Source organism: Pogoniulus pusillus, chromosome 14 (assembly GCF_015220805.1).
Source record: "Pogoniulus pusillus isolate bPogPus1 chromosome 14, bPogPus1.pri, whole genome shotgun sequence".
NCBI classification, from domain to species: domain Eukaryota; kingdom Metazoa; phylum Chordata; class Aves; order Piciformes; family Lybiidae; genus Pogoniulus; species Pogoniulus pusillus.
Window position 1 is genome coordinate 22,604,777 of NC_087277.1, and position 26,918 is coordinate 22,631,694.

At 42.2% G+C, this 26,918-nt stretch overlaps 1 long non-coding RNA gene across 2 annotated transcripts in view; it reads left to right on the plus strand.

Moving 5' to 3' along the window:
• Positions 1-3,848: 3,848 nt before the first annotated feature.
• LOC135181407 (uncharacterized) overlaps positions 3,849-26,918 on the plus strand; it is a 56,711-nt gene continuing 33,641 nt past the window's right edge. For both annotated transcript variants that reach the window (XR_010304853.1, XR_010304854.1), the window contains exons 1-2: positions 3,849-3,967; positions 25,872-25,985. This is a non-coding gene — a long non-coding RNA (uncharacterized LOC135181407). The remainder of the gene's footprint in view (positions 3,968-25,871; positions 25,986-26,918) is intronic.

The window sequence follows — 26,918 nt, forward strand, 5'->3', positions numbered from 1 at the left end:
ATAAGAAAAAAAGCTGAGACAGTTGTGGGAAAAGAATCTAACCTTACTTCTAAGTACTAAGCTGCAAGACATAATAAAAAATATGTTTTGTGAGAAAGTTTAGTGTTTACCTTGGTAGCCAGTATTACCATACAAATGTTCATATCCTTGAGTAATTGTAAGTAATTCCATTGGGTTCTCTCAGGAGTTTATTACTACCATCTGCCCTGCTAAATGTAAATCAACTAAATCACCTCAACCTAAAAACCCTACCACCCAACCACCATGTTCCTTTCTCCTTCATGGCAGGTAAAAAAGTAAAATGCTGGAAACTACACAGGATTTGAAGGACTTAAACGTATGTGGCAACATCTTACTTGTATTTGAAAGTAAAAAAAAAAAAGTGTGAAGTATTCATTTTTGTTACTGGAGGCCATAACTTGCTTTGCTTTTGTTTGCTGAATGTGAAGATGCTGCAAATAGTATTCAACCAGGTACCCTTTCTATGATTTATTAATTATAAGATTCACTGTATATGAGATCCTATACTTAGATCTTAATTTGAACACAGGACTGTAGCTTCCTAGGGCAAGAGAGAATGGTGACATGCTTCTCTTTTATCCTTTGAAAGAACTTTAATTACACCTCAGTTACAAACAGTCATGAAAATGCTCATGGACTGGGAAAATCAATACTGAGCAGGCACAAGGACTGACTGCTGTGTGTAGAGCAGACCAAGAAACAGTTGTGCAGGAGCTCGTGAGTTGTTTGTGGGATGGGAGTTAAGGGTGGGAAGCTGTAGCCTTTAGAAATGGGTTGTGCTTGCACAGAGATGGATAGTGGCTGAGAATCAGTGAGTGCTCTGTGCAAAGCTGCCAAATGTCATGTCACAGGATAGTAAATACTCTATTGGTTTGCTTAGTTTCTCTTCTTAAAGTTTCACGTCCAAATGAGCAGGACATTGCAGAGCAACACCTATCACTAATAACAGACCTTCACCTAGTTTTGCCCAAAGGCCATTCATGTCAATCTGTGATGTTTGCCACTGATGGGATGCAAACAAGAATGATGGATATGAACCCAAAACCTTCAATCCAAAGCCTACAGCTGAGGCTATTAATTCTAATGAAAAAATGGCCAACTGAACTGGGCAATCCTAGCAGCTCTCTGAGGCTGTCATTGAGTTGGATGTGGTTTCAAAGTAGTAATGAAACCTGCCAAGGTTTGCAAATACTTAATAAATCAATGAAATAGCCACAGAATGCATACCTCCTTTGTACTTCCTGGGAAAATAATTCAAACTTTGTTTTGTCATCATGTTTGTTGGTTTGGTTAAATTTCTGTCTCAGAGTAACAGGAAGATACTGAAAAATCTGTTTTGCTATGTATTTATAGGTCAGGCAGCCTCTAAATGCCAGCTTCTGCATTCCCAAGAAATTCTTGGATAGGTCAACTTACTGGGCAAAGTACCTGCATTTTTTTTTTCTAGGGTTAAGAATAAGTCTGGATTGCAATAGAAACTAAAGGCAATCCCCCAGGCAACCAGCAACAGAACAAGGGGGGACAGTCTCAAGTTGTGCTGGGAGAGGTAAAGGCTGGATGTTAGAAGTTCTTCACAGAGAGAGAGTGATTTACCATTGGAACGGGCTGCGCAGGGAGGTGGTGGAGTTGCCATCCCTGGAGGTGTTCAAGAAGAGCCTGGATGAGGCACTTAGTGCCATGGCCTAGTTGGTTGGACAGGGATGGGTGCTAGGTTGGACTGGATGATCTTGGAGGACTCTTCCAACCTGGTTGATTCTCTCATTCTATGATAAAGCTCAAGCCTGTGTCTCAGAAGTAACTTTTCTGTCCATACACTATTATTTGATCAGTTGTTCTCTTCTACATGGGTAAGAAATTAATGTTATTATGCTGCTTGTGTCAGCATTATATTAGATGCCTTACTCAGTGGTAAGAAAACAACTTAGTGACTTCAGAGAGAATGCTTTGGGACTTTTCCTGGTTTTGTTTATTCAATATTTATTCAGTTTTATTTTTTAATCTTACTTATTCAATATTTATATATTAAATTTTGGACTAAAGGCTAGGCAAGCCTCTCTTGCAAGTACACACCACAGCATAGGCTGATTTTGCTTCCTATTCAATTTCATCTTCCTTTCTCTTATTTCAGAAATGTATGAGATGTCCACACCCACAGATAGACACACACCCAAAAGACATAGCTTTTCAGATTTTTGCATGATGCCAGTACTTTTTTAAAACTCTGGTTTAGGGAGGGGAGAGCTGCTCTGCACTCAGCACTGATGGACATTGACTTCACTCATGAAAAATGAAAACAAACTCACCTGCTTCACTATTAGTTCTCTTGTTTAGTAAGATACTTAAGTATCTGGAGAAGGAAAAATTGCCATTAGAATATAGTGCAGTGAAATATTGTTGAGTAAAAAGGAAATTCTATCCACTGAAAGTGAAGAAGGAAAGCTCATTATGGGTACTATGTATGGTTAAAGCGTTGTATTTACTCAGCCAATATTTAAGCCTAAATTGATGGTTTAAAGAACAGCTGCTGTCCATCCCACAAGGTTCAAATCAGTTCATTGTTTTCACTGGTGTGTGGAAGGAAAGCAAACTGTAAGACTAGGCTTGTAGACCTAGCTAAACTGTTTTCAGCACAGACTGTGAAAAAAGCAAAGCAAAAGTGGGTTTGCATTAGTTTTCTCCATTTTGACTCATAGGGTTGCTGATGGCTTCCTCACTCACACACACCACCAGCATGGCTATTTCAGGTATGATAGCTCTCTAACAATTTAAAGTGAAGATAATATTTACTGCCCTACTCAGCTCAGAGCATGACCCCAGAACAGCAGAAAGGGAAAAGCAGTTTGGAGCTAGCTGAACCAGTTTTCAGTCATTCCTTCAACAGGAAGTTACTGAAAAATGCAGCCTCTGTGAGTGGATAACATCACCAATCACACCAACCACATTTAAAGCCTTGTGTTGGAATATATAGAGACTGCACACTCACTCTTTCTATGAAAATCTCCCACAAGTTCTTCCATCCTAGAGAACAGTAATACTGATTTGCACATGCTGTCTCTTCTGCTTGCTTCAGATGAAAATCACTGTGCAGTTACACTGCAAAGATATTTGTGTCACAGTGCAACACCCCCTGGAAATTATTCAAACACACTAGTGACACGAGTGAGTTTCACCCCAGCTTTTCTGCAGAAAACATGGGGTTTGGTGAAGATCTTACCTATGTATACAAATATCTGAGAGGTGGGTGTCAAGTGGATGGGGCCAATCTCTTTTTTGCTGGTCAGCAACAATAAAACAAGGAGCAATGGCTACAGATCAGAACATAGAAGGTTTCACCTTAATGTGAGGAAAACTTCTTTACAGTGAGGGTGACAGCACTGGAACAGGCTGCCCAGAGAGGTGGACTCTCATTCTTTGGAGACTTTCAAAACCTGCCTGGATGTGTTCCTATGTGAACTGCCCTAGGTGATCCTGCCTTCTCAGGGAGGTTGGACTAGATCTCCCGAGGTCCCTTCCAACCTCTGAAGTTCTGTGATTCTTGAAGTGAAGTTGGCTACCTGCTGCTATCAGAGCAGAAACAAGCAGTGGGATAGAAAGCTTTTCAAACAGAAAGGGAAAACTTAGGGGGAAAATGGCAGTTCATGGCTTTTTACTTTTTTAATATGTCAAGATTACTTCAGTTCTGTGAGTTAATAACCATTACAAATAATGAAAAGATTGATGTCAGTTTCAGGCACTCTACAAGGTCAGGGGCAGTAAAATACTTCTACAAAGTTTGTTTTGTTCTTATCAGTGCAAGTCATATTTTTTTATTTATTTTTCAGAAGCAGCAGAAAATGGAGGAAGAATTACTACAAAATGAATCTTTGGTTTACAGCCAGAGGAAGACCCGACTTGTAGATGCAGTGAAAGGACTTGGCCTTCTACAGGAATGAAGACCAAGTGGAAGGTTTGGATTTAGATTTATATAATCAAAATGGAAAATGATGCTGTTATGTGAATACTTCTAATTTATAGGGTTTTTTCGATTTATAACATATTTCTTAAAATGGACTTTTCCATTCAGAAACCCAAGTTTGGTAGTGTAGCTACTCTTTGCACATTTCATTTTTAATGGCATTTCTCACATGCAGCTCTAAAAATCTCTATTCAGTTAGCATTAGCCTTACTCAATCTTCTTAAGAGTCCTGATCAGATTAATCTTTTCCCAGGACTAAAATGCTACACAAAACTTGGTAATGGAGCTCACTGTAAAAAGCCTTTCCAAATGTACAAATAACTTTACATTGTGTACCAAAATATCTGCAAAGAAATAATGCACAGCTGCCACTTATTTTACATCAAAGCATTACCATGAACTCTGCCTTTAAATTCTGAGTATCTGTCTATACTGGACCAACAGCAGGGTATTAACTTTCCCACCACCTGTTTTGACCTGAATATTTGTCAAAAAATTACAAACTCATACTGAATTCAGACCATAAGAGTTAATTACATCTCACTGCCGTAGTTCAGAGAAGAAATAGTCCTGATGCCCTGACAGAAAACATAACAGATTTCCCTAAACTAGATTACTAGCACTGAGAACAGCTGTACCTTCAACTTCTTGGTCTTGTAGCTTAAAAAAGCTGATTTCAAGAGCAGGAGTTTGGTTGTCCATCAGCAGTTCCCTGGGAAATAGGCATGGCTGGCCACTTGAACTGTGGCTGCGGCTCTGAATAATTTTAACATGCAAATAGTTTACAAAAGTGGTGAAGAAAAACTATATATAGTAAGTTCACAGCAGTGGAGACACTGCACACAGTGATGTATTGACCCAGAAAAAGGTCCATGGTAGTGCTATACAAGCCATCATAGCTCTTTCAGTGGCACTGATGTGTTGCAATTGCCAGTGCTGGGGAGGGATCCTGTCAAAAGGGATGAAGGCAGGGTAAAGCTGTGAACAGCCAGCCTATAATCCGTGGTGCTGCAAGGAAATTCATAAAAAGGTAGCATTTTGTGACTTCATAGATCACTTCATATTGTCTATTAAGACTGCTGAGCAACCTTCTTCAATGGGAAAGTATTAAAAATGGTTTGTTTTCCTAGAAGACATCACATGCTGTGCCAGCTGAATACTTTGCCTTTCCAGAATGCAAAGTAATACTGAAGGGCAGCTCACATAGCTGCTGCACTGAGTAAAAATAGCTGCTGAGGTTGACTGTGTGAAGTCACACAGTCTGTGCTTTGTTTGAAGGAAGTGCTCAGATGAAGCTTGTCATTTAGCATGGGGATGGTTTCACAATGTGAAGGGGAAGTGACTAAGCTGATGTGCTGTCAGTAATAAGGCCAATCACCTTCCTTTTGGTAAGGTGTCAGGGGTTGAGTATTAGCTGTTTTCCAAACCATCCTGTCTCTTCGCAGCTTCAAAATGAAAGTGCTGGCTGGAGCAAAGTATTATGGAGCTTGAAGTTCAGGTTGTAACATGGGAGGTTTCCTGGTCTGATTGTTGCTTTTGGGTTTTGGTTTTTGGCATTGACTCTTTTCCTCAGGGATGGTGGCGATCCTAGCTAGCGCAGACTCACTGTCAGTCACATGGCATAGCTCTCTAGCATGGAAGCTGTGCTAGAACTGGTCACAGGTTACAAGGAACTTACATTGCTAAGTATAGCCATCTCCATCCTGAAAGACAGATTTGAGTAGCTGCAGTTGTAAGAATTCATATCAGTTATTTGCTTCAGAGAGTAACAGAGACTGGGATGAGGCAAAAGCCCCTCTGAGCAGGAGCAGTTTGCTTCTGGACTGGAAAGTACACAAGGCGAAAGACTCATCGATGGTGTCAAAACAATAGCTGCAAACAGAATAGCTCTGAAACTGGTTGCAAGTTGTGCAGTGCAGGACATTTATTGCATAGAGTACTGCACAGATGTGTATGTTCCTGGACTTTGTTAACTCACCATCTCTGCTTCATGATTGTTTTTAGCCAATTAGCACCTTTAGCTGATAATCAAACTGAATTTTCTCTAGATCACTCATCTTCTTTCCAGAAGAATAACAAGCACCATCACCCTTAAATCCCTCCCACTTTTATGTTTTACTCTTAGAATTGGTGTAGTTCAGCCTGCAGAAGAGAAGGTTCCAAGGAGACGTTATAGCTACATTGCAATATCTGAAGGGAAGGACTGATTAGGAGGGCTTGCAGTGATAGGACAAGGAGTAATCATTTGAAATTGGAGCAGGGTAGGTTTAGGTTGGACTTATGGAAGAAGTTCTTCACAATGAGAGTGGTAAAATACTGGAACAGGTTGTCCAGGGATGTGGTTGCGGCTTTGTCTCTGGAGACATTCAAGATCAGACTGGATGTGGCCCTGGGCAGCTTGATCTAGTTGGAGATGTCCCTGGTCATTGCAGGGGAGGTTGCACAAGATGCCCTTTGAGTATCCCTTTCAACCCAATGCAATATATATATATAAAAATAATTTTTTATATATATATATATATATATATATATAAAGTAGTGAGGTATACAGGATAATCATATCTTGGTCTTCATTAAAATTCTAGGCACTGAATGTTGTTAGCACTTGAAAAGTTGATTTTATCAATGGCTTGAGTTCACACTTTTCTTATGAACTTGTGTCCTCTGGCTTGGCAGAGTTAGGAAAAGTGACCTCTGCTTACCTTGCTAGCCTTAGGATTGATCAGAAGGAAGACAGAACTCAGGAAAGGAGTTTGCAGTATCATAGAATTGTTTCAGTTGGAAAAGACCTCTAAGATCATTGAGCCTATCTGCTCTACTTGTTCTACAGCCTGCATATTAATATTTCCAGGCCCACATGAAACCTATGTAAGTGCTTGGCTGCATTTATTCATCAATATGTTGATGGAGGAGTTTATATAATGGCAAGGAGGAGTTTATGTAATGGCAACAGCATGTGACTGCAATGACCTAATTAAAAAGGAACTATTTTCCCTTAAGAAGACAGATAAAACAGAGTATCCTTTAGCATTAATATAATGCTAAATAAACTTGACCACATGGGATTTGGCTCTGAAACAAGCTAAATACTTTGTCTGATTCCAAGGCATGTAATAGCTTGTGTGGCTGCTATCGATTTGAGACATCTCTATCTAAGCAAGGGCTTAGAGTGTCTTTAACATAAAAATAAGGATAATTAAGGTAACAGCATAGGCACACAACAGAACTTCTATTACCTTTTCTCTTCACTGGCTCCTACTTGAATTTCCAGGATTCACAGACTACCAGCTTTCTCATAATACATTCTGGTATTAGTATTTCATGTTTTCTGTGGATATTGTCCTTCAGTCCAAGATTTTTCTGTCTGCAAATGAAGGTTACTCCAACAAAGACTATTTCCCCCCAAAAAAAACCCCACCATTTCCTCTGATGCATCTTGATCTCTGTCTTAGTTCTACTCTTGATTCAAGTTTTTCTGAACAGATGTGTTTGACCTCACTGTACAATTTAGGAGGGCCAGTTTGAGGGCTGACATATTTCTTTCTCCAAATTCTTCACTACATTGCTCTCTCTTCCCTTTAAGAATGCCTTTTTTTCTTTCCCATTTTGACTCTCCCTCTGTAGCTAATTCTTCCAAACCATGTAGGCCTTTTGTCTCCCTTTTTCAGCAAACATTCAGCAGTTGTTCTTGCTCTGTTCTTCACTGTCACTTGATGAATTTCTGATAACATCAGTTCATGCCTTATTTTTCAAGCATTCTAGCTTGGATTTTGATCTTGCTGGCTGTTTCCCAGAGAGGTCTGCTAGAACTACGCATTTCACCTTCCTTTCTCCCTCACATTTGTCATAGTGCATACATAGTTTTTGACTCCTCTGGGAGGACATCTAAACTCTTCAAATAAAATACATGTCTACACTGTGAACACTTTTCCTGATACATGACATCTATACTCCCTACAACTAAGATTCCAAAGCCTTTGTATGTGTACAAGAATAGCAGTCTAAGTTAGCAGACTTGCCTTATGGGATAATAAGATCTGAATTAGCAAAATAATCTTATGAGAATGTATCTGAGTTAGAAAGCTAAAGATGGCCTTTTCCCTCCCATAATTTCTCAAGTTAAATGTAACAGAGAGAGGAGGAACCAAGATCAGAGAGACTGTTCACATTTCTGTGTCTTACAGGCCTTGTATGAACTGGCTATTCATTTTCCCCAACCATCCTTTGTTTTCTAAGAACTGTATAGCCATACTTTGGACTGGTAGTTACCTTCATTCCTTCTCAAAGACTTTTATAATTAATTCTTGTCCTCTCAAATCAAGGAAGAATCTTAGCTTGAAAGTCATTGATGGTAGAAGTATATTAGACTTCTCGTAGGTAGGTGGAAAGAACAGCCCTGGAAGCTCCAGCCATCACTTGGCCATGATCCTGCAACACCAGGTGCAGCTGAATATCTACATGTTACTCTGTCAATGACATTAGCAAATCAACATGCAGCAGGCAGAAGCTGAGGACATTATTTGTATGTTTGTCTTTTACACACCACATGAGCCCTCCTACAACTTCTTGCTTTCTCACCATCATTCTCTGGCAAGTCTGATGTACAGGAAGCGGATGTTTCTGAACAGCAGACTACAGCCACATGAGATCAGAGCACATCTAAGCAGAAACCAGATGTTTCTTTCCAACATTTTGCTCCAGAATGAACATCTTACAATTTGAGGGAGAGGGAGGACAGAAATTAGAGATGATCTTGGAGAGGAAGAACCACAAGAGTGAAAGCTCCATAAGCTGTAGGGTTAATGGAGTCAAGCTTCCTGTTTTCACAAAAGTTGTCTATACAAAAGGTTTTCACCACTGTTGCAACTGTACATGGATAAGCTCCTTGAGAGGCAGTCATTTCCTAAAACTGGTGAGAGCTAATGGGTGCAGAAGAACTCAGACCATCATGACACATAGGTCTGTTTAATGTGTCATATTTTTCAGTCCTGCAGTTAGTTATCAGGCATCATGTTGGGTTGCACGGAAAACATCCAGGAAGACAGGATGAATAGAAACAAGGTAGTGTTAATAAAATGGTTCCAAACAGGATGAATAGAAACAAGGTAATGTTAGTAAAATGGTTCCAAACTTGTAAATCACCATGGCTGAAATGCTCCTTGTGACCCACTCTCAGGAAATCCAGGTACTATGGTCAGCAGGTTTGACTCCTTTTTTGTAGGTCCAAGCACTGTGGTTTTTCAGGCCTATGACCGCTTCTGGCCACATAGACATTATTTGATACTGCAAAAGGCAGGATTTGGACACCCCAGGGGTTGCTGAGTAACCAGAAATTCCAAGCACTCCGGGAAGGGAGATACAAACAACGAAACAATGACCTCATGCTGCGCTATACCAGGTGTACTAAACATTTTATCAGGGGGGAAAACAAAAGAAAGGCTCTCTGGACAGGCAACTAATTATTGCTGTTACATAACTGCTGTTAGACAGGCTGTCTGCAAGCCTTTGTCCAACCTCAGCTTCATCAACTTAGGGTTAACAGTTTCACTTTTGAAACAATTTGTGTGTCCTGTTCTGCTTGTATAATTTCACTGGCTATTCTTGCTATATTTATTTGCTTAATATCTTTTGTTCTCTTGTATAGTTTTAAGCTTACAATGAAAAATATATGTAAGCAGAAAAGCTTCATGAAAATTTAAGGAAACATCAGTGCCTTGGAATATAAATTTAGAGGTGCCTTCATTACATGCAGTCTGTAAGTGAATTCAGCACAAATTAATACTAACAGAAAAGAAAAGAAAACAAAACAAAACCCAAACAAAAACCCAAAGAAAAACCCCACCAAAAATCAAACAAAAACCCAGCAACAAACCACCACAATATGCAGATACAAGAAGCAAGATACAAAAAGCAAAGACATACCTAGTCCCAGTACCTACAAGTCCATTTCCTGTTTCCTTCATCAATGGAAACCTAAGCAACATAGAGATAAAATCATGTGTCAGATGACCATTGTCAATACAAACATACATGCATTTACATTCAGTCACTCACGGATGTCACCTTGTGGTGACACCTCTCACATTCCATGTCTGTTTCTTGACCTTTAACAAATACTAGTACAGGCTATTTTGGGTGCCCTCAATAATTACCGGTGAAAAGACTCCATCAGATCAGATAAATCAAAGGTTACATAGCTTAGTTTCTCTTCTCATGAACAATGAAAGGGGAAAGAATGATAATAAACTCACTCAGGCACAAAGTCACAGGTTTAGGAAAGGTAGGGAAGTCATTGTATAAGGTAAAAAAGTCATACACAAAAAACCAGGCTACATAAAAATAAGCAACAGCTCTAGAAAAAAAGGTTCAACTCTTATGCTTTATGGCATGTTAATGTTTGCTCTAAATGCCAAAAAAGGAAAAAAAAGCAGGGAGCTGGCTAGCTCTGGGTGCAGTCTTGCTTTCTCTGGTTCTCCTGCCTGCCCTGAGAGACACTGCAAATGAAGGCAGGGTTGAACACTTCTCCTTTGGCTGTGCAAAGGTCCCATGAGGCCAGCTTCTCTTATCACCTGCCACTGCTGCTGCTGCTGCCTGCCAGGGAGCAACTGGAAAGATAATTCCCACAGCTTTACTAAGGGTGCTTCTCAATTTAGATCAAGTTCAAATCAATCTATATTATGCAAAAGAGATTGTGACTCAGAATTAGTTTTCAAAGTATAGAAATATGACCTAATACAAAGCATATCTCCACTATTTGGAGTTTCCTCTTGATTCCTTTTTCCTTCCTTAGGTGAATGGATGTGGATTTAAAAAACAACCAACGCACACACACACACAAAATCCTGCAAACAAAAAAACCCCAACAACACCAAAAGACAAACAAAACACCCAACAAAAAACCCTAACCCTAAACAGATAAAACTGTCTCTTGTGTGCTTGCTGAAACACAACAGAACATGTCATATCGGACGGATCTCATCTGCATAAGCCTGGCCCTATTGTAGGCTGAGTTTCAGAGCCTCTGCAAGTGCATGAATCTTTGGCCCTCTGGCCTGTATTACAAACAAGACTCAACAGCCCTTCTGCTGACTAAGGCTTTACGTTTTAAACCCTGACACCTAACAGCAGTGATTCTTTCTCCTGCTGATAACAGAGTTTATAAGGTTTGTTTCTGCTTTCATCATGGAAATTTAATTACTTGGTTACAGTGTGCATAGAACAGGTCATACAGATTAGGAGAGAGCATCTGAAGGGCTACAAGGAAATGCACAGTAGGGCTGACCCAAGAAGACCCCAAAACAATGGAACTGAAACCCGTGGCATACTGAGAAGAGACAAGCTCAGCTGCATTTGCCTGTCTGCTGCCTGTGTTATTACTGCTGTTCAGACATGCATCGTTTATGTCCCACCTCTACTGCAGTGGATCTTGTGACTGCACCCAGCTGTATCAGTGACAACACCTCCGTACAGCTGAGAAATTTCTCTGGAAGGTAAAGGCTGAATGTGTAAATTGTGGAATTGCTTCTAACCTGCCTGTAGCGAGGAGAGGAAGATTGCATCAAAAATGAACACATAGCCAAAGCCAGTACACAGGCCCTGAAATTACCTCCTAGAGAGTTCAATCCCCATTCAAGTCCCTGCTTTCAGCTCACAACCCAGTTACACCTTCTGATGCCCTACACTTGTCACACCATCTGGTGCGGCCAGCACCCGGCTCCCCAGGCTGGGACACCAGCAGACAGCAGAAGGCCCCACCACAGCAGGGGCCGGCATTCCTGCTTGTTCGCGGCCACTGCTGCGCTGAAATGGCACCGTCCGGCGTCAGGCAACGCGCCCCGCGTAAGGAGAGCAGAGAAAGGCGCGGACGGCAGGCATGCTAATGCTTCAATCTGACGGGCCCAGCATTCGCTTCTCCCTGGAAATAAAACGGACTACTGACCCAGGCTGCCGACGCAGGCAGGGCAGGCTAACCTCAGGGGTTACTCTAGCTCCTCAGGGCTGCCTTTGCACAGCGTGCGTAGGCCACACCGGCCCCAGCGGCCGGCCTCAGCGGTGCGGCGCTCGGGCAGCGAGCCGAGCCCAGCCACAGCTGCGCCAAGCCAAGGCGAGCTAGGGAGAAAGGAGCCGAGCCGAGCCGAGCCGAGCCGCGCCGAGCCAAGGAGCTGCAGGCGGCCATTGCCCGCTGCTGCCCTCTGGCGGTCGTCCTCCGGGCGGTTCGTATACCTGGATGGCAGTTCACGAGCCTCTGTTGCCATCAGTCATTGGTCAAAACTAAACAAAAAACCACCCAACAACATATAACTAAAAACAAAGGGTAGTTGTTGTCCATTTATTTCAGGTCCTTTATTAACGACTCATCCAAGTCTAATGGCATTTACAAAACCGATGGCTAGATTAAAAGCAGCCCAGATCCTCCAGAGATGGTTTTGTGTAGGGTGCAGGAGTTGCCATGAGACATATGCATTCAGCCCCAGGACGCCGCATACAGGGGACTTCATCTTCTACTGGCCTGTGTAAGGCAAAGTTGTGCACTCTGTATGAACATTCAACATTCAATGCACAATCTTCAACACACTTCATTGAATGTTTTCTTCTGAAAAAAACAGAGAGCAACACATCACACTGAGTGTGATGTCAATAGGATGGAAATTCACTGACTGTGAGCAAAAAATGTTTCTCCACACTTATTTGTATGCTGAACTCTGCGGCAAAGATTTTAATGTTTCAGTTTAAACACCTCTATCATACCACTGCTTTTATCTACCCACCCTCTTCAGTGTTCCTCAACTCTTCTGCACATTCAAGACACTTTACAGCTGTTTCCTGTGGTGCTTCTCATATCTCATTGACCATTTAACACTAGCATGTCCAACTCAATGGACCAATTCCAATCACATATGTCTAAAAATTCATTGTTTGTGTGAAATAACTATTGGTCCCAGAGATAAGGGGGGGAAAAAAACCGTAATGTGAGATCAGTCTTGCTGAGGTCCTAGAGAACACAATTCTGTTAGAGAATGCCCTTAATTGTGACCCAGGTAGAGGTCACATCTCAGAACCCAAAGTTGGCAGGACTGTCTTAGTTATACGCTGGCCACCCAACTACAAGGCATAAGTTAAAGAAATAGAAAAACCACATTGCTCCCAGATTGGAAGGGTTAAGGCAGGATTACCTAGCAAGTCCTTCACTTCAGTGGTGAGGAGAGACGGAATTATTACACCACTACAGCATAGCATGTATATCCATTATTACTGACTGGCGTTAAACCAAAATGGTGATTTGATTAACCCATTGAGCAGCTAAAGCTGCCAGTTTATCTCATTGTTATGCGAATGCTTAAAGTTCCCTAGCTCTTGTGATGGAAGCCAGTTAGCACTTTGCATCTCTTCCTCAGGAGTCTTGCTAAGGACATTTTTCTCAAGCCTCATTTTCAGTGCAGTCCATGCCTGCTGTACCCACTCACAGCCACATTTCTCTGTATTCAGGGGTGCATACATCTGTCATTGCCACCAGTGCCACATGCAGAGGTGGAATTGCAACAGTTGGCCTCCAGACTGGGTTGGTATGTGGCACTGAGGGACCAACTGGTGTGAAAGCACTGATTATGGAGCAACTGCTGTCCAGTCCTGAAAATCTGCCCTAGTGTCTCAGCTCTGCAACAGGAATGGCATTATTCTCAAAGGCAAAGTCCTGAGTGCCTAAAATCTTGCCAGGAACTGTACTATATAGCAATCCCTTGACTTTGAGGGCAATGAACATGTACTTATTTTCTGTGTATACAGTACTTAAGTACCTACTGTAGCTGAGTTATGTCTTCCAATTGAAGGTATTGCCACCATACATGTAGATAAGTATATGAATGACAGAGAACAATATCTGAAATAATGAAACCTTAAATAAATGTGATGGTGCCAGCCACATTTATTAAATATCCAGCAAAGTTGCAATTTTTCTGTCTGTATCAGGCCAAGTGTTCTTCTGAACACTGTGCACAGCTCTGGCCAGCTTTATCTTTCAAACCTACTAATGATAATACCGATAAAAATAGCACTACTTGAATTCCAGCTGAGATCAAGAATATGCTGCAGAAACTTGGACCAGCGTTTATCTACCATATTCTAAATTATTTTCATACTGAAATGAATATACTAAGGTGGGCAAGATGACAGGATGTTGACATTCTTGTCCCTGAGGCAGCAGTGACTCAGTAATGACTTTGCTTTCGTCTGAGCCACAGATAAATCTGTATCTAAGGCTATGCAGCGTAGATAGCTGAATCAGAAATAAGGCTCTAAACAGATCTACATTTTGCAGCCAGAGGTTGATGAGATCATATTGGCATGCAAAGACAAGGTTCCAAATACCAAATACTTTCAGTACCATGAATAAGAAATGGAGAAATGCCTTCCAGACATTTAAGTGGGTGAATACTGGTGAATTAAACACAGCTGTGCAATAGCTAACCTTATGCTAACTTTACCCTAAAGACTGCAGGTCACATAATTTTTGCACTTGAGTAATGTCATCGATGTTCCCTAAAAAATAAGCAGTCATATTTGTATGGTGTACTAATGTGAGCCAAGATTTTTATGCAGTAGCAAAAATGCTGCCCCTCACTTATTTGTACACTGCCTATTAATCATTGTAAAACATAAGAAGCTTCAGCTGAAAGAAATGGAAGTTCATATTTTGTGTCAGAGTATTTAAGTTTCAAGCACTTGTGTAGTGCAAATTTCAGTTAACAAGAATTAACCTGATTAAGAAAAACAACTGCCAAAAGTTGAGTTTGACAAAACATCAAAAATGTTGTAATCTCTGACATCCCTCATCCTATTTGGCCCAGGCCAGAGGCCAGAGGTCTACACCATGTTGCCTGGCCAGCTATTCCAAGCCCTAGTAGTTCTCAAATTCATGTATGACTGATCAACCACAGCCATACATGATTCTGAGAACTACTAAACCACTTCAACTTACCAGCCAGCCAGAGCCCTACATCAGAGCTGTAGATCACTGGCTGATTCAAGTCAGCAGTAGCACTGTCCTGAACAAACAACAGGGAAATTAAATTCCCTGTGCCAGGGGATGTTTTGATTGGGTGTTAGGAAGCATTTTTTTTTGCCAAGAGAGTGGACAAATACTGGAAGAGACTTCTTAGAGAGGTATTCGACACCCCAGTCCCATTTGGGAAATGCTCTTAACCACAAGTTTTGGTTAGCCCTGAATTGGTAGGCAGTTGGACTAGATGTTGTTGTAGGTTCCTTCCAACTGATATAGTCTTGTCTCTTCTCTTTTCCTTAGTTTAGAATTTGGGCTGGGAGAGAGAGGAAAAACATGGAACTGACCTTGGAGTGGGGCTGCAAAGTGGTGTACAATGGAGTACAAACATTACTTTTTTTCAGGATGGTCCTCTTTAGCAGTCAGAGTCAAAGCTCATCTGTGGCAAAAGTCTAGGGTTAAGGTTAGAAAACATGCAAAGTCTTCATTTGATGCCTTCTCCTTCCATTGGTAGCACTTCTGCTGCCCTTTCCAGTAGCTGGTCTATGCAAGCCTAAACCTTGCTCTAAGCCATGATTCTCCTGACAGCGTTCTCCTCCAAACCTGCGTTTTCTGTGCCATCCCCAGGCATGCAGATGACGATTCACAGCAGCTGGCTCTGTGTCCTTGGGTTCTCCTGAGGCTTCCAAGATCTCTTCTCGGCTCAGAACCACAATTGGTGCCCGTTCAGTGGGAGAGGAGACGGCGTTAGGCAAGGCGGGCGCCACTAGAGGGCAGAGCAGTCCGCAGGAACGCAGGGGCAAGGCGCGGGGACACCAGGGGTGGGCGCTCAGCGGCGCAGGCACAGAGTCGCTACTGCTGGAGAAGGCCTGTGGGAGCAGAGCCCAGCCTCGTTAGCTGACCGTGTCTGCTGCTGAAACACAGCACTGCCTCCTTCAAACTCCTCCAGGGATGGGGAGTCAGTCACCTCCTTGGGGAGCCTCTTGCACTGTTTGAGAACCCAGTCAGTAAAGAAGCTTCTTGTAACGCCCAATCTAAACCTCCCTTGCTGCAGCTTGAGGCCCTGTCCTCCGGTCCTGTCGCTTGTTACTAGGGAGAAGAAACTGAGCCCCCTCCTCACTCCACCCTCCTTTCAGGGAGTTGCACAGAGCGAGATGGGACTCCCCTCAGGCTCCGTTTCTCCAGACTAAACAACCCTGGATCCCTCAGCCACTCCTCAGGTGACCTGTTTTCCAGAACCTTCACCGGCTTTGTTGCTCTTCTCTGGGGCTGCTCTAGCACCTCAGTGTCCTTCTTGGAGTGAGGGGCCCAAAACTGAAGCCAGTATTTGCGGTGCAGCCACGTGAGTGCTGAGTAGAGGGGAGAAGCACTTCTCTCCTCCTGCTCGTAACACGTTTCCTGAAAAAGGCCAGGGTGCTGGACACCTTTTTGGGCACGTGGGCAGACTGAGATGGGCTTTTTTGACCCTTTTTCAAGGTCTGATCATATTTCTGAAGCGAGGCCCCTTGCAGAAGGTGGCTATGTCTCTTGTGGGTGATGCCTTAGAAAGTGAGGCAGAAAATGAGTATTTGTGCAACAGCAGTGAAAGGAGGCCCTGAGTGCCCCAAACTTGTGCATCTGGAACAGAAACAAAGCAGACAGGCATTGACTGGGAAGTCAGTGTCATGTTGCCAATACAAGCCCCCTCTGCCATACACCACTGCCTGTCTGGGGCAAGGGAGAGGCTGTCCCACTCTGCCATGTGAGTATGGCCACCTTCTCCTCCCTGCCAGCCTCCCTAGCTAAGAGCAGCCTCATGACTGCTTTAAAAGAGTGTCCAAGCCCTGGAAGAGGCTGCCCAGGGCAGTTGTGGGCATCCCTCCTGGAGGGATTTCTAAGCCATGTGTCAGTGTGGTGCTGAGGTACATGGGTTAGTGGTGACCTGGCAATGGATTCAGTCTAGTTGATTTGACAGGGCTGGGTGATAGGTTGGACTGGATGATCTTGGAGGTCTCTTCCAACCTGGTTGATTCCATGGCCTTAGAGGTCTTTCCCAGCACAAATGATTCAAATGACTGCACAGACTCAAGGCTGGAAGAGCAGAAAAAGGAAAATACTGGAACATATTAATCAGCAGTTGCTCTAAGTGAGTCACCAGAGTATGAGATTTGTTCTCTGCTGGGGAACTCACTATTGGAGGTGCAATGTTAGGAGTAAGGAATTACTATCCCACACTGTACTTTACTGTAGTTTCTTTATTTTGTATGTAAGGCTTGGCTTATTTATCAAAGGTGTGCTAGCTTTGGGAATTATCACTTAGCACCCTTTTCTGCACAGAACTGCGATGAAACAGATAGCCCAACTGTGTGCCAGTTTGGTTTTGCACGCCAGGTAAAGAAGCCAAATTTGGGTCATCACTCTGGGAGAGTGCTGGCAGTGGGGTTGTGTGCGCTCTTTCTTCTCTCACACAGCATCAGGAAGAGTTTGGGGGCTGCAAGGACAGCAGAGAACACACTTTGGGATCCCATTGCTGTACTGCTCTGTAACTGCATTTAACATCCAAAGCCTGTGGTGGTGAAGTAGCACCACCCTGTACTGCACAACTGCCAAGGGTTTCTGATAGTTGCTTTCTCTTCAGAGTCAAGGGGTGATAAACATCACCACAGGTGCCTGCAAATGTAGACAACTTTCTTTTTGTACTGCACTCTGGGAATATTTGATTTGACTTCAGACACTCTGACCCTGCTGATCTGAACTGTGACTGTATGAAATGTAGGATCCAGATAGTCTGTTGTAGTGATTTGGGCTGTGAGCTATTATCTCCACAGCAGCTGGTATGGTGTTATGATTTGTGTTTGTGGCCAAAAACGTATTGATGACACAGGGATGTTTTAGCTATGGCTGAGCAGTACTGGCCAGTTGTCTGTGCAACATGATACTTACAGATACACCATTGGGAGCTGCCAAGCAACCATTTTCAGACTAGCAGAGGCAGCATCTGGATAAGCCCAATGGTTCCCTCTGTCTCTGTGTATAAAGCACTTGGGAGTTATGGTGGATGAGAAGCTGGACATGGGCCAGCAGTCCAGATAATCACATCCTGGGCTGCCTCGAAAAGAAACATGGCCAGCAAATCAAGAGAGGTGTTTTTTCCACTTCACTCTGCTGTGGCAAGCCCTTGTTTGGAGTACTGCATCCAGCTCTGGTAGCCCAAACATAAGGATATGGACCTGATAGAAAAAGTCCAGAGGAGGGCCACAAAAATGATCAGGGGGTTGGAACACTTCTCCTGTATGGTGACAGGCTAAGGCAGTTGGGGTTGTTCAGCCTGGAGAAGAGAATACTCCAGGGAGACCTAAGAGTAGCCTTCCAGTATCTGAGGGGAGCCTACAAGAAAGCTGGAAAGGGACTGTTTACAAAGGCTTGCAGGGACAGGACAAGAGGCAATGGTTTGAAAGTAAGAAAGAGTAGATTTAGGTTGGATGTTAGGAGGAAGTTTTTTACCCTGAGGTTAGTGGAACAGTGAAACAGGTTGTCCAGGGAGATGGCTGAGGCCTCCTCTGTACAACCTGATCTAATGGAGGATGTCCCTGCTCACTGCATGGGGGTTGGACTAGATGACCTTTGGAAGTCAGAGGTCCCTTCCAACCCAAACCATTCTATGATTTTGTGATTCTGTGATCCCATCTGCACAACTGTTCTTCCAGCTGGCTCTGAGAGCTGAGCCTACTCTGCTGGCTTTTCCTTGAATGTAGTAGGCAAATGAGAATTGTTACCTATTCTTTCTCTTACCCCATTTTCTGATCCAGCTACACCAAATCCCATTCTATGATTCTATGATTAACTCATTCCTGGAATGTACATATTGTTATAATTATCTGAGTCTGAATCTGTCTGCCTTCCTCCAGCTCTTCCTCCATCTCAGGATACAGGATTTATAAATCAGAAAGGAAGGCAGGTGTAGTTGTTGCTCAATGGTTTGTGGTATATCTGTGACTTTAAATAAGTAAATACAATTACAAAAGTTACTAGAGATTCACCTTAAAAAATGCAGGATTGTCAATGAGGATACCTGTGTGCTTTAATACACATGCCTGCCTTTGTATATATTTATATATATAAATATACACACTTTTTTAATTGCAGTGCATGTGACCCACATGAACTAAGATAATAAATGTGGCCATACCAATGTGGTAATTCTGCTGGCAACAACATGATCTCTCACCGCTATGTTGATAAGTGAGTGAGAAGAAAATTTATGTCTGGGGTTTGTTATGCCATGCATTACATAAATCTCTGTGCATGTCAGTACCAGGTTAAAAAAAAACCCAACTAAATTATAGTTAAATATTTATTTGACCTCATTCTTTCCATCTAGTGATCACATAAAAGCTTTCCTACATAGATCTTTTTGTTTTAAAGTGAATGCAAACAATACGTAATCAGCATCCTTAGCTCTGTCTTGTGGAGCACTTATCTTTGTATTCTGTTGATAAACCTTTGCACCATCATGTTTCTGGCCCATCCACAGTAACACAGAACATATACAAGTCCCTATACATCTTTAAGAACATGCATCTAGCTTCTTTACATTATTTGCAGAAAGCTTATAAATTACTTGGATAGGACTGGGGGATAGGTTGGACTGGATGATTTTGGAGGTCTCTTCCAACCTGGTTGAATCTATGATTCTATACTTGTAGTATGGGAGATCGGTAAGTACTCCATAGACAGTTAACCATTTTTAGGTACCAAATATTAGACAAAGTGCCTAATCACTCAAAGTGTTCTCAAATTTTGCCTAAGAATCTCTTACCTGAACATGCACCTTCTCCTGGCAGTGCAGATGAGCCTTCTCGTGGTTTTCAGATTGCACCAATCAGCACTTTCTAAAAGAAAAGACTAATGGGAGAAGGTGGCATGGGCCATGTGGAGCAGAAATACATAGAAACAGTATGGGATGGAGTAATCTAGAGATAAACACAGTCTAGTCAGGAGGTGATTATGTGCAACTTATAACAGTGGAAGCCCAACTACAGGGAAGCAGAGATAGCTATTGTGGTGAGTTAAGGAACTTCTCCCCACCCTGAAATTTACCAGACCAGCTCAGATGGCTTGGAAGTAAGATAAAGCTATATTTACAGCAAAGCAAAATTTACAAGCATATATACACAATATATTTTCATGTATTTACAATTATATACAATTTAGAAATAATACAGAAATCCAAACTCCCTCCTGGACACACAAGTCCAGAAGGGACTCAAAACCTTTCTCAATCCCAGACAGCAAAGCTTACTTCTTGTCTTATTAGCCAAGGTTAGTGGATTAGCGTGGAGCAAAGGAGAATTGAATAGATCCAAGTCTTAGGAGCAAAGAAGGCAAAAGAGGGACAAATTGCTTACATTTTGACTTTTTATTCCTTTTAGCAAACTGCTGAGTGATACAGACTTTACCACTATCTCCACTCAGCACAGTACAGCCCTGAAAAAGAGAGGAACTAAACCCAAGTATTTCTACAAGTGAAACCACCCACTATTTGTGTGTTGTTCCAGAGAAATCATTTTAGGCAACTGATCACAGTGTGGATATGCTTGAAACTCCTTGCACATTAAAAGCTTAACACTAGAGAGGGAGAACACTCCTAGAAACCCTGAAACAGCTTTCTGTTTAAAGGCTTTCACTTGGACTGCACTCAGGAGACAGGTTACAGTCAAGTGCACATAAATAGATTTTATTCATGCTGCAATTGCAAATGCACATCTCTCTTGTAGAATATATAGAACATAAGATCCATTAACTAAGAGCTTGTGATCTGAAACAAAGACAATTGCAATTCCAGTGTGTAAGCAGAGATAACTAGCTATCAGATCACAAACAAATTTTCCTCTCATATATTTGTTGTTTATACCTAAACACCAAATAAAGCATAGACAAATATGTCTACAAGTATGTTCAAGTGCCAAATTCAAAGAATTCTGCAAAACAAATAGAGAGGCTCTAATATCTAGACTGACAGTTACCCCAGCACCTACAATTTCAACAGTGTGCAAATGAATATACATGTCCTAGACTCAGAATGTTTCTTGCTAGACCCCAGAAGAAGACACAGAGCAAGATTTTTTTTTTTTCAGCAAACCTAATACAAACTGCAGAAGAAAAAGTCTTCAAATGCAGGTTTTGCTACTGGTGTTCATAAGGACTGCTAGGACAGCATGCATGTGAAACCTTGAAGTTTTCCAGCCAGAAGGTGTTCAGAGTTAAAAGTTTTTGTGAGTCAAAGTTTATATGCTACTATCTTGGTCCTGGAAGAATCTTTGCTCTCCAAGAACTGAAGCTGCTGAGTTCCTGAAGAAAAGTTTGAAGTATTCAGTGGTCTAGAAAGAGGAAAATCAAAACCAAAACAAAAACCAAGAGAAGCTCAGCACCCTTACCAGGACAGCTGGGAATTTCACATGCATATGAGGAGACCCATGTCCCAGTTTCCATAGATGCTGTGTTTATTATGCTCAGTGACTGCTTACCTTAAGTCATTTCCTGAGCCAAGCATTGGCATGACTCTACATGCCTTCTGCTGAGACAAGTTTCTCTGTTCAGCTTCCAGATGAGATGAAGAACCTGCCAAAGGCCATGAAGTACCTTAGTGGCTTGAGCCACTGGGCTCCACTCATAGGGCTGAACAATTTTGTGATGCCAGACTAGTGTTAGTGTGAGTCTGAGAGCTGTTACACTCTGTGAAGACTGTGTGGGAAATGCATCCTGGCCTGGCTGGACAGAGCAAGAGTCTGGGAGACACTGAAGTATCTGAGGTGAAATCCAGCTGTATCTCTTCACAGGTCTGCCAGAATAAACAAAGGAATGTATGTCAGTTATGTGGCTTGTATCTAGAGCAAATATACACTTAATCTGCCAGCGAATCACCTTTTTCACACAAAGATCATCAGTGATCCCCTGCAGAACAGCTGCTCAGACACATTCGGCTCTGGCCTCAGAAACCTCCCACACCAATGCCATGAGTAAAAAGCTATAAAAGAGTTGGTCTGCCAGGTTGGAAGGTCAAATGGCAGCCTCCAAGTGATTGCAGTTGGAGTGAGTATGACTACCAATATTCATTCCTCTTTCTAATTGGCCTTACGCAGAAGCAAATAGGAGAAAAAAAATGTAGGAGAAAGTAAAAAATAGGTAACCTTTACCAGAAATGAATCATTTCCATCACACTTTCTCTTTTATGTTGCTGAAGTATGTGCCTCAGCTAAGAATCTGCCTTGATTTTATTAAGAAAAAAATATATATTGGAAAGTGTCAGCTCCTGAAACACTGATCTAGAAAGATCTGCCTATTATTACTCTCTTCTAAAGAATTTCTTTATTTTTATTTCCTTACAAGAGAACCAGGCAGGGAGAAAATGAGTGATTTAAAAATCTCAATAACAAAGAACAGGAATGTTCCAGTTTCAAACAAGAATCAATAAATAAAATCAGCTTATTCTTTATTATGTGCTCTCGATTAAACACATTAATCTCATGTTCTGTCTTCAGCTCATATCTACAAATATTATATTACAAATTGAACTCATACATTTCAGGAAAACACTAAGCCCACAGAAATAGTCTCTTTCTCATCTTATGTGAGATAGAGACACTTATGTGATCATTAAATGCCCTGTGGACTGCCTTGTGCTTTTCTGTTCTTTTAATGGCCATTTTGCTCTTTAAGGTCTGTCATTTTATTTACCAAAACAAAATGTTCTTGTGCATATCCATACATGCATATATCATAGAATCATAGAATCAACAAGGTTGGAAGAGACCTCCAAGATCAGCCAGTCCAACCTAGCACCCAGCCCTAGCCAGTCAACTAGACCACGGCACTAAGTGCCTCATCCAGGCTTTTCCTGAACACCTCCAGAAACAGTGACTCCACCACCTCCCTGGGCAGCCCATTCCAATGGCAAATCACTCTCTCTGTGAAGAGCTTCCTCCTTACATCCAGCCTATACCTCCCCTGGCACAACTTGAGACTGAGTCCTCTTGTTCTATTGCTGGTTGCCTGGGAGAAGAGATCAACACTCACCTGGCTACAGCCTCCCTTCAGGTAGTTGTAGAGAGCAATAAGGTCACCCCTGAGCCTCCTCTTCTCCAGGCTGCACACCCCCAGCTCCCTCAGCCTCTCCTCACAGGGCTGTGTTCCAGGCTTTTCACCAGCTTCATTGATCTTCTCTGGACACGTTCCAGTATCTCAGCATCTCTCTTGAACTGAGGAGCCCAGGACTAGACACAGTACTCAGGGTGTGGCATATATCTTGACCCCTTCTAGGCATTTTTTTAATGTATTTGCCTTATTTGAAAGAGGAAGAAGTTGTCTCAAAGTTTTTATTTGCTGCAGGGTCAGTGAAGAAGAGGGGAGGCTCATGCATGGCCCCTCTGGGGAAGGGCTACAACCATTCTTGGAGGCCAGAGAATCCATGTAGAGACTGCATCTCCAGATGCAGCTGTGGAGGACACAACACTTCAGTGGTTTTGCTGTTCAGTTATTTGTTTCAAAGATAGGCCACAGCAATGGTTTCCATTGGAAATTCTCTCAGCCCACAGAGGCTTCTGAAATCTGTGTGTAGTGGATTGTAGTGACCTTGATTCATTGCAAATTATTCATGAATCGACCAATTGTTGTTGTCTTTCATGAGAGATGTACAAAAAGCCTAATCAATACCAAAGCAGTGAGGAAGAGTGTAAGGGTTGGTTGATCATTATAAGCCAGCAGTGACAGGTTTGTTTGTCTGTCTCTCTGATTTTTGCCTTTATCATTAAATAGGTGGAATTAAGACACCATCTTTAACTGTATATACAGGTACCTATGTTTCCTTCTCCTCTGCCTTAGTGAGACCTCACTTGGAATACTGCATTCAGTTTTGGGCTCCCCAGTTTAAGAGGGACAGAGATCTACTTGAAGAAGTCCAACAGAGGACTACTTAGATGATTAAGGGGCTGGAGCATGTGCCCTATGAGGAGAGGCTGAAGGACCTGGGGCATTTTGGTCTGGTGAAGAGAAGACTTAGAGGAGGTCTAATAAATGTTCAGAAGTATCTGAGGGCTGGGTGTCAAGGGGGAGGGAACAAACTCTTCTCAGTTGCACCTTGTGATAGGACAAGGGGTAGTGGGTATAAAATACATGAGGAAGAACTTCTTTACTGTATGGGTGACGGATCACTGGAACAGGCTCCCCAGAGAGGTTGTGGAGTCTCTCTCTCTGGAGACTTCAAGACCTGTCTGGATGCGTTCCTGTGCAACCTGCACTAGGTTCGATGGTCCTGCTCTGGCAAGGGGGGTTGGGCTCAATGTTCTGTGGAGGTTTTTTCCAACCCCTAACATCCTGTGACCCTGGAGTACCTCTGCAAGTATCTCTTCAGATACTCTGCCTGAAGCTCATTATAAATATTTTTTGAACTAAGACCTACTTTACCCACTTTTATTGAAGACTATTAGGAATGCCAACATGCATGCCAGCCTAATGCAGGAGCTTTCATTAGCTGAGTGACCAAACTACACAATTTAAGTGGAAAATACATAGGTCAAAAGTCCACAGTTAATTTCAACCCTTTGCTTGTTTCATTAAATACATCAAGGATTTAAAGCAGCAAGTTATCTAATAAAGCAGCTTCCAGAAGAAACGTGATAGCAAAGGTCAGGGCATTTCAAGCATGAACAGGACCACTGATGAAAGGTTTATGAACATTCAACTACGCAACTGGCTTTTACCTCCCCATATTTCAAGTCTGGACACATCACAGTCATTAAAGAAATCATCCCCTTCTCAACTGACAGTATTTCTGTGTCCTTCTCAGTGTCTGAATGGGAAGGAAGGCAGGAATAAGTTAGAGGTGAGGTTTCCAAAACCGGCTAAATGAGCTGGTGAATTTTGAGTATCCCTCTCAGATGTGAATTGCTTCAGGATACAGAAGGCAGTGGGACAGAAAAGGAAGATAAGGATTTCTGCCTTGAACAGATGATGTCTAAGAACATGACCTAAGAACATGACCCCATAGAATAAAGCCAAGTAGTAACACCCTAAGAAATGTGCTTTGAAGGGCTGGTAAGATTAATTTTGAAAGAATAATAAAATATAATCAAAGGACAGGTTGGGACTGCTAGAAGAGAAGACAAAATTGGAGAAAAAAAATGAAAGAAAAAAAAAGTAGAGCAGTTCTGAAATGAAATGGAGAAAAGAGGAAAACACATTTCAGCAATAGCATTGGCATTTAGATCTGAAAATCCTGCCATTTTGGTCACAGAATATTAGGAGTTGGAAGGGACCCAAGGAGATCATCGAGTTCAACACCCCTGCCAGTGCAGGACAATACTATCTAACACAGATCACAGAGGAACACATCCAGACAGGCCTTGACAGTCTCCAGAGAAGGAGACTCCACTGCCTCTCTGGGAAGCCTATTCCAGTGCTCTGTGACCCTTAAAGAAGTTCCCCCTGGTTTTGAGGCAGAACCTCTTTTGATGCAATTTACACTCATTGCTCCTTGTCCTATCACAAGGAGCAAGTGAGCAGAGCCTGTCCCCCGGCTCCTGGCAGCCTTCAAATGTTTATAAACATTTATTAAATCCCCTCTAAGTCTTCTCTTCTCCAGACTAAAAAGCCCCAGGTCCCTCAGCCTCTCCTCATAAGCCATGCCCTCCAGTCCCCTCATCATCCTCATAGCCCTCCCCTGGACTCGCTATTTCTGCTATTGTCTTTAAAACCTAACATAACTGTCAATTGGTCACAACCAGGCTAGTTTCAATAAAGGTTAAATGTCACATTTTACTTCTCATAAACTATATTTGCATAATGACTATAAAAGAGAAGATATTTTGATGATATAACATAAAGTAGGATTTGAGAAATCTATTTCTTTCTTTCTGCTTACAGATTTCAATGGAAGTAAATACAAGTGACATGAAAAATCTGCCGATTTATTCCTAACGTGATGTCTCACCTTTGAAAAAATTTACATTTGGACATCTTCATCTTCTATCTGCACAGGTAGGATGGCAAAGACACTGTAAATGGCTGGCATGTTAAGTGCTTGAAGTAGCTTTTGTGCTTTCTGCCATGCAAAGTAGTTGTGTATATGTAGGACAACCACAGACAGCATTTCTATGACTTTCAAAAGGAAACTGTTTAGCTGGGGTTGAGACTTGCTCATGTACTTCTGTGATGGAAGGGTAATAATTGATGTGTGATGGCCTATTTTCCCAAATGAATATTGTTAATTTTGATATTCAGAACTCTTGCCACCCCAACCACTATTTTTAATAATAATTAGGTTCTTCTGCAATGGTCACGGAAACATTACACAAAGGATGAACTACATCTAGAAACAGTTAGGAAAAACACAAACATTAATTGAACTGGAAGAGAACTACTTGTCCACTAGATGGATTGAGAAGCCCCTTTCTGCTTATGGCAGAAGGCATTTGGTGATTTACAACAGGCTTTAGGTATTTACTCACAACTATTAGCTCCTGACTCGCAGGGCTAGCTACAGCTTCAGGCAGTACCCAAAATGCTTTCAGGGAATCCTGTTGGTGTATTGGCAGCCGCTAAGGCTTCTGATTCTTCCCAGCCTTCACAGGGTGCTGGGGAAAAGGATGCAGATGATCTCTGACCTGGTCCTGATTTCTCTGGATGATTTGTGTGTCTCTTCCAGGGCTCCTTGTATTGGCAGGTGTAGGCAGGATGTCTTGCGATGTGCAGTCTTAGCACAGATGTCACTCTGCCTATGCAGGCCTATCACATAAAGGCAATTATGCTTGTTTCTGGTAAACTCCAAGCAGGCAGTTTCCAGGAAAACAAACCCAGACTGTCAGAGTTCGTTACTTTGTGGCAGAGCTAGCTTATATTTTAGCATAGCATAGCAAAACACCGTGAGGCAGTGGCAGAATCACTTCCAGAGGCAGACAGCAATGACAGCAG